The sequence below is a fragment of the Diadema antillarum genome, unplaced genomic scaffold (assembly GCF_040938485.1).
Source record: "Diadema antillarum isolate AM-2024a unplaced genomic scaffold, OU_Dant_1.0 scf00000152, whole genome shotgun sequence".
NCBI lineage: Eukaryota > Metazoa > Echinodermata > Echinoidea > Diadematoida > Diadematidae > Diadema > Diadema antillarum.
Window position 1 is genome coordinate 1,009,925 of NW_027271041.1, and position 8,641 is coordinate 1,018,565.

Sequence of the window (8,641 nt, forward strand, 5' to 3'; positions counted from 1 at the left end):
GGATGTTTCAGGCCGCGTTCATGCGAATTTCGTAGCCAGAATCACAAACATGAAACATGATTCAAAACGGCGTTTCAAATCACGGTCTCAGCGGAAGAGCGTTCATGCGGGCTTTCGCAATGCTGATTCTGGCTCAGCTCATCATTTGCCACTGTGCAGCGCACTGCGCAGTTTGACCTTGTCTCTGCAATTCAAGCCAGACCTCCTTATTCCAGCTGTACAGGCCTTTACGTTTTTATTTCGGTGAATACTTTCCGATTAGCTGTGGCATTCAGGCTCTGCCCACAGATCGAGGAATAATCCTAATTCTTCGTCTCTCCAATAGTTTCCCTTGGTAGACACAGCGCTGCAGCTATTACTTTTATCAACTCAATCGGAGAGTAAATACATGTATCATTATGTTAAACAGTTAACGTTAGATACTAGCATAGAATCGGTGTATGGCGTTGATGTAAACAAACAAGTGCAAGTATGTTACCAAAACACACGATTCATAAGACGTACACTAGTGCGCGAACAGAACTAGAAGCTGTGCATGGGATACCCCATGAGACACGCATGCACACAGCGCACGACGTCATAGAATCATGATTGAAATCACGGTTGCGTTCATGCGGTTTCTGCGATCGTGATTCTGGCAGAATCACGATTCAAAACGCCCTTTTTTCCGCGTTTCAGGTCGGCGTTTTGAAACGCGTTTAAATGGAAAAATCGCATGAACGCAACGCAACTAAACACGTTTAGCGACTAAACGTGTTTAGAAACGCAATTCTAGTTTCGCATGAACGCAGCCTCAGTCAATCCAAACCTGATTTTCATCAATAAACTTTGAATTCCTTTTAAAATGGTATGATCTGTACTATTTCATAAGTGTTTTCTTGGTATCTCGCAAAAAGTTAAAAGCCCAATTCTCATCTCCTCCAATACTGTACCATCCCTTTAAGTACATGTACATCCACCACTGTATCAACAACACCAACTACAATTACCATCTTGGTGAAGACGCTTTTTGACTGTTGTAAAATGAATTGATCTTTAACTTGGACTTTTTAAGGGGAACCCAAACCCAAAGAGCAATGTGGATTGAGTGAAAGCAGCAACATTAGTATTAGTAAGAGTAGAACACATTGAACCAGTGAAAGTTTGAGGAAAATCAGACAATGCAAAAGTTATGAATTTTTAAAGTTTTGGTGTTGGAACCGCTGGATGAGGAGACTACTACACTAGAGGTTTTGACATACTGTGTATAGACTATAGTGTGGACAGCATTACAATATAGACTGCCCTAAAGAAAATCCAGAAAAATTCACTTTTGTAGCATAATGAGAGCACTTGACTACCCACTTTCAGAAAGCAAGGGGAATAATCACTGCGAAACACAGCCCGAACGCTCGGCGTTTGGGCTCCCAAAGGACTAGGCCTACTAGTTACTACTGGAACTAGATCTCTAGGACCTATACTGTGTACAAGGAGGGCCCCAGGGTCAAAGGAATAATGCAAGTTGATGAAAAATTGAAATGTATAATTTTCATGAAAAATTAATTTTTGTGGAATTTCCTTCATAGACGACTATCATACATTCTACAAGTAAAATATTTTCTTTAGAATCTATATCAATGCACTAATACATCATTAAAGTTAAATTGCTTAAAGGTATACATAACATCAGGCCCTACATATAACCTCTAACTTGTTAGGCTCTAACCGGTTAACTGTTAGGGCCTAACAGTTACATGTATTGCAATTTATTAACCACACCAACGAGAATAGCTAACCAACCAACACATGGCGGGTGGATCCAGGAATTCCGTAAAAGCGGAGCACCGCCTTTTCTTCTTCTAATTTCTTTTGTTTTAACAAAAATTTAAAGAGGGGCGCGCACCCAGTGTACCCCCGCCTGGATCCACCTCTACGCTGGTTACAGTACAAATACTAACGAGTTAAATTACTGGTGACTGCTCTGGGGTTTAGTTAGTCGCGACTTACACTTGTGTACAGCGACAGGGATGTGTCTAGTTTTAATAGGGTTTAGTTTGACCGACAAGTATAATTTTATGTCTAATTCCGCGAAAAAACTTCTCATTTATAATAATGACATTTGCTAGGTCAGTTTTTGAAAACTGACCCAGCAAATGTCATTATTATTAAAATGAGAAGTTTTTCGCAGAATTAGACATAAACTAGATCTACCAGTACTTGTCGGTCATAAGGGTTTAGTATCAGATTGAGCAATACCATCGGCATCGTGCGATGCCGATGCCATAGACATAGTCGTGTCCATTCATTATCACTTTATTAGTCTCTGCGCGTCAGTATCTACTCTAACCACAATACCACACCATGATCATATCTTAATGATCATAACTCCTTTTTTATTGCATATTATTATTGGCACGCACGTACAATGTGTAGCATAATCATTGTTTAGCACACGGACCACACCTAGACACGGGGTCCAACAAGATCAAGAACTAACGTTAGCGCCGTAAGCGTATAACCGTTGGTGTTAACTTATAACTGCTAGCCCGAGCGACTATACACAGCGACTGGGCTGTGTATAGTTAGTACACTGCATGCACTCCACTACTAAGTTAGTAAGTATTCAGCTTCAAACACAGAATCAACAGAGTCACATGCATATTTTCACCTCAGCTCAGCAATCCTTTGATGCCATAAGTGCTAGTCCGATGCCATAGGTTGAATGTCCAAAGCTGCAGCTGTCTAAGTAGTAGGGGCAAGCATGGTGTCACCGGACACCATGGTATTACCGGACACGCACATTTTTGCGTACTAATGACATTCTGTACGCGCGAGACTTCGTAGATTAGCCTCACAGAACTGTGTGTGGACCGAAATCGCAAAATAACGCGGCATAAAAATGTAAAAACACGAAAAAATTCACATTTTACCTCAAATTTATAGTTGAGTGACCCGCACCTCGTTTATAGTTAATATTTATGCATGTTTGAATCACATTTCGCGACTGAAATTCTATGAAATCCCACTCACATACAGGAAAAATGCTGAAGATTCTATTAGAACCAAAAGTTCACTGATCAATATCGGAAAAACTGTAGCTATCGTCCTCAAACGCGAACGATGCGGAATAGTTGTGCGCTAAGGGGCACGCAACTCATCACCCGCGCGTGCAGCTCCCATAGACAAAGCACGTATACTCTAACCAGTTGTCGATTTCTCACAAGGTTTTATTGCGTGAACTGTTCGAAATGGTCAAGACAGACATTTTACTGTAAAATACGAAATTTGAGCTTCATTTGCAGATTTTTTTGTGTGTCATCCGCTCGATGAGAATGTGTACGGTGATTTGTGGGATGAATTGTGATTCTGGTGCAAGGATTAGGTGCGAAAGACCTCGATTATTCGATTACGAAAATAGCGTCCGGTAATACAATGCGATTTTGCACCGCGCAAAAAACCACTATTTTTAGAGGGGTATGTTTGAAGCACATTTTCTAAAAACTGGAACGAAGAAATGACGTAAGTTGGCTGAATTCGTAATTTCCATGAGTCTGTGAATAAGTGGTGTTGTTTTTAGCCGAAATTTCATTCTATGAGTACGGAATTCAAAGCCACAAAGAAAAGCGTCCGGTAATAGGATGTTCCACCCTATCTCATTTACGTTGTACATGTGTCTCGAAATTCTTACATGTAAATAGACTATACACTTAGGCTTGATGTGTGTGTCGCAAAGTTCAAATGCGTACAGCTCTGTATCGTTAACGAAAGTTTTTCTTTCTTTCACAGTATCCTCTAAAAGGACCTTTAGCATCCGGTGTGGTACCCATTGTGCGGATGTATAGCGTGGTTTCACGGATACAAACGGAAACATACACACACATAATACATACATACACACAAACTTGATATCTTTTTTTTTTTATTCCGTATTGCAGGTCTAGAATAATGCTTGTCTAAGGATACAATGAAAGAAGGCAACTCTCACATTCAAGGTTATCATGCCCTCCACTTTGAAGACAAACAGATTCGTAGACCGACACAGATTTTGTTCCAAAGTGAAACTACGAAAGTCGCTCGACGTTCGCGTTTATGCCTTCAGCGGCCTTCAGTCATGTTAAGAGACAAATGCACGTAGGGCATGTAGAGGGAAAGTAAGTGGGCATCACCCCAATTCAACTGTCCTCACTAACCTGTATATTGGATCCTACAGAAGTAGTCACCCAATTTCTCTTTCGCTGAACATTGCTGAATTGAACTAGACAGGAATAAGGAGGGTCTATCTGATCATCAAACGTTTTATAAGAACGGGAAATTCCATTAAAATTCTCAGTTTTTCCTCGATTGTGATGAAACTTCTACTACTGTTTATCAGATGTTATTCTATTCATCAAAGCTCATCACCTTAAACATTCATAGGAATGTCACTTTCCCCCTCCCCCCCCCCCCCCCCCCCATCTCCAACTCGTATACTACGCCCGGGTAGACTGTGGAATACATGGAGGTATACATAAAATGCTTGGTATTCTTTTCATCCACAACCTTTCATTGTTCATGTTAGCAATGCGATAACAATATCTCTGGCTGTTGTGACTGCAGCGGAAGTGACGTCACAATACAGCTTGGTATAATTGAATGCAAATCCATGCGTATGCACGATGATGCCTGTGTAAAATCAAAAGGTCGCAAAAGCGGAACAGGAACATAGAAAAAAATGCTGATGAGGTCAGTGACTTTCTGTCACTCGATCCTGTTTTCCTTTTGTACTTTAGACTAAAGGAAGCTTCTTTTTTTCCGGCATGGTAATTTATACTCTTAACAAATATTGAATCGGAATTTTCTTTCTCGCAAACTCCAAATGAGTGATGGATTGTAATGTCATGATGAAGCTGCTGGATATCAATCGCTCAACGCAGCAGCTCAGGGGCCAGATGAAGGCACTCGCGTGCTTTTTCGATCGAGTGACGTCATTAATATAATGGGCCGTGGGGTGTGGCTGACGATACGTACGTAGAGTGCACATGGGCTCGCTCGCTCACATGGCCATGGTGCACATGGTATTGGTAGACCGATTGTAAACAAACCCATCACACAGGTGCAACAACACAACTTGCCCAACTAAAACGTAATATGGAACAGCCTGCATGCACCCAACACCTTTAATATCCTCCTCAGGCATCTGCTCTGTATTTCATATCAATCCCACTTGATCTAAGGGACTGTGGTTCATGCTTACGATGTCTATACGATCAAAAATAACAGAATAGTACACCACATTGGACAGCTTAGCAGATGCTTAGGCTCGGGGCCCAACCCTTCAAAAAAGTGATAAAATGCACTCTCTATCGCGACACAGTGCTGTAGCAGATCAAAACTGCAGGCACCTGACCATCCGGAGAAAGTGCGCACATTATATAATAAGAGACGAACGCAAAGCACCCATGTATTGTGTCAGGTGTACTGTACGTGGGGACAAACGTAGTAACGACGCATCTATGAATGATTACAGTTCTCCCGCGAAATATAACAAATTCACCTCTACAGAATTGAAAGTACCTGTAAAATGGACTCTGGCGTGTCAAAAACAAGGCCTACACTTACCTGTAAGGCACAGAGACAAGAAAATGGCGATAAATGAGATGTATGAAGCCATGGCGAGACGTTGACGGTCGACGTAGCTTATGACTTTTATTAGTGCGTACCTTCCTCGGTCGTGGGCAAGGACGATACTGCGCAAGTGCTCTGAAATCCCGCTGGTGTAATGCGTGCTCCTTTTGTCGGTCCATTCAGGATTGATTCGGCGCGGATTTGTCGTTCCCGCTGTGCACTGCCCAGTCTGGAACTATAGGCGAAGAACCAGACTGTGTACTATACATGTACATTGTACTCGTACATCGATTTAAAGGGACAAGTCACCTTGTCACATTCGTAGTGGGATTTTATGCAATCCATGATTGTCAAAAAGTGATTGATAACTGTCCCAGCATCGTGTTAAATGGTCAAACTCTGGAATTTCACAACTTTAGTACTTCTGCCCCATTTCAACGATTTTTTTTTTTTTTTCATTTGGCTGCATGGTTTCAAGACCTCACGTTACTGTGCTTTTTTTTCGTTCAATTTTCGATCCGGTCTAATGTAACATGGATCTATAGCTCTATGGTCTAAATGGTTAGCCATTCTCCATACAGCATTTCCATTCACCCATTTTTTAAAATCATTATTGGGACTTGATTTTGTAGGCAGCATTTTATTTACTAATACCAGCTGCTGTAGAGGTGCCTCACCCGCCTCCTTGCCAGTACTACTGTAAATTGACCCTTACAGTTATTTTGATATCGGGATGTTTTTGTACATTCAGGCAACTCACTTCATTTCACGGTATTTGTATAAAAAAGCAACATCTGTATTAAAACCGATATCTCATAGTTGTATTGATCTTTAGCTTGAACCATTGGCTGGAGTATTGGGGTTCCACGCATCGGAATCAGCGATTGTCAGATTGGAACTCTTGTTAATGTTAGGGCATAAACAGAATAAATCTGTCATCCATTGATAATGGATGTTTCTTTTCCTAAACAGCTTAGTCACTGCTATATAGTAGCGAAACCTTTCATTCACCTGCTCCCTTCCATTAAGCTCCATAGGGAGGAATTCACTTTAGTTGTTGCTAGTGAATCCTCGGGCAAGCTTTTAGACCAGGAGCTGGCTGCTGGTCAATTTACCCCATCAAGCCCAAAAGGTTTGACCCCTCAAAGTTACTGGGGCCACCCCCCTCATTACAAAACTGGGCGTCAGCCTGATACCTGAGGGCGGGGTCGTCCCCCAGGGACCCCCCCCCCCCCCAAAAAAAAAAAAAAAAAAAAAAATGGCCCCCGGCGGGTGTAATTTACCCCATGGAGCCCATGGACCAAACCTGGTCTAAAAGAATGGCCTAGGGGTGTACATAATAAAAATATAAAAACTGACAAAATATCTGGTCGGGAAAGGGGTTGCCAGACCGTCCCCCCCCCCCCCTGCCCCCCCCCCCCTGGCGGGTGTAATTTACCCCACGCAGCCCATGCACCAAACTTGGTCCAATGAAAGTACTATGGGTGTACATAATGAAAATATAAAAACTGACACGATATCTGGTTGGGAAGGGGGTTGCCAGATCCCCTCACCCCCCCCCCCCCCCCACCACCGCCCATTACGCCCCTTCGTGGGTTTAATTTAGCCAACAGCACCCATGGATCAAATTTGGCTGGGGGAAAGTAGGCCCCACTATGGGTGTGCAAAAAATAAAGATAGAAGCTGACAAAATATCTCACTTACAAAGAGTAATCAGACATATCCCCTACCTTTGCTACCCCCCCCCCCCCCCATTTTTTAGTGTGAAGGGCCTATACGGTTTGGAGAGGTATGAATGAGCGTGTCATAAAAAGTAATAAATGGAACTTCTTGAATTAAGATGAAGTTATGACAACAGAAGCATTGTGTATGTACATATATCCACATGCCCCATCCCACTCCCTCCCCCAAAAGAATGGAGTTATCGATATCTACACTAGAAACATACTGAGACAGTGCAGACCTTTGCCAAGCAGCTCATTTCCACCCATCCACACATGCTAAAAACTGCCAAATTTCCCATATAAAAGCCTTTTGCTTTTAAATGCCATCAACTTCCAGCTGTGTGGTAGTGCATTATACCTTGAGCACATGCCTTTACCTTTAGTGCGCATGTATGCAAACCTCAAATTCATGCAGCTTGAACTCCCAATTCCATTGATCTCATCTGCCATAAGATAAAAATCATCAAAATTTCATAAAGATTCCCAGATCACTACCAAAATTTATATTTATCATCTGTTTTTAAAATGTAATTGTGTTATTATCATCTTTTCATACAAGTTTCATCCAAATGTGTTCTCAACCTTTCAAGTTGTTTTGCATACAAACAATAATGCAGACAATACTATACATAAGTAACATAAAACCTCAAGTGGTAGAAATAATTACAACTGTGTCCAACATCCTACAGTTCAACTGTGTTACCATGCATGTGGAGCAAGCTCATGTACAACAGTACAAGAAACTGTATACCTGTGATACAAAATTGTACATGCAGTGGGTGCATAGGCCATAGTGTGGTTAATTGCATGCATATATTTGTATGCTGTATACATTTTACTTGTTGCATGCAATTATACATTTCGAAGATCGGCAACACGTGTATCATCAGTCTGCAAACAATAAAAAGGTGGTGTTTTCCTGACCTTGGTAAGTGAACTGGGCTTTCCTATTGTAGGTACTATACTGGTAGGCCCCTATGACAGTAGTATATGTATTTCATCACTGGATGACAATTGGTGTCAGTAACAGAGCAAACAAAGAAAGGTAAAGAGTCTAGATCTTGGACTAGATCTAAGTCTCAAATATGCTATGATATGGCTAGATATCTAACGTTAGACCTATATTTCCTATACATGCTATAGCTCGTAGAGTACCTAGTACTATTTGGCGAAACCAAATGAACTGGAACAGGGGATGGATTATCAGCGAGATGTAGTGTGTCATGTGTCATAACTGAGAAACCAATAAATAGAACATCAATGTTCTCAGCCTATATAGGTTTACTGTCAAAGGTGTGCATTGCTTTAAATTTGCATAGAACACTTAAACCCTG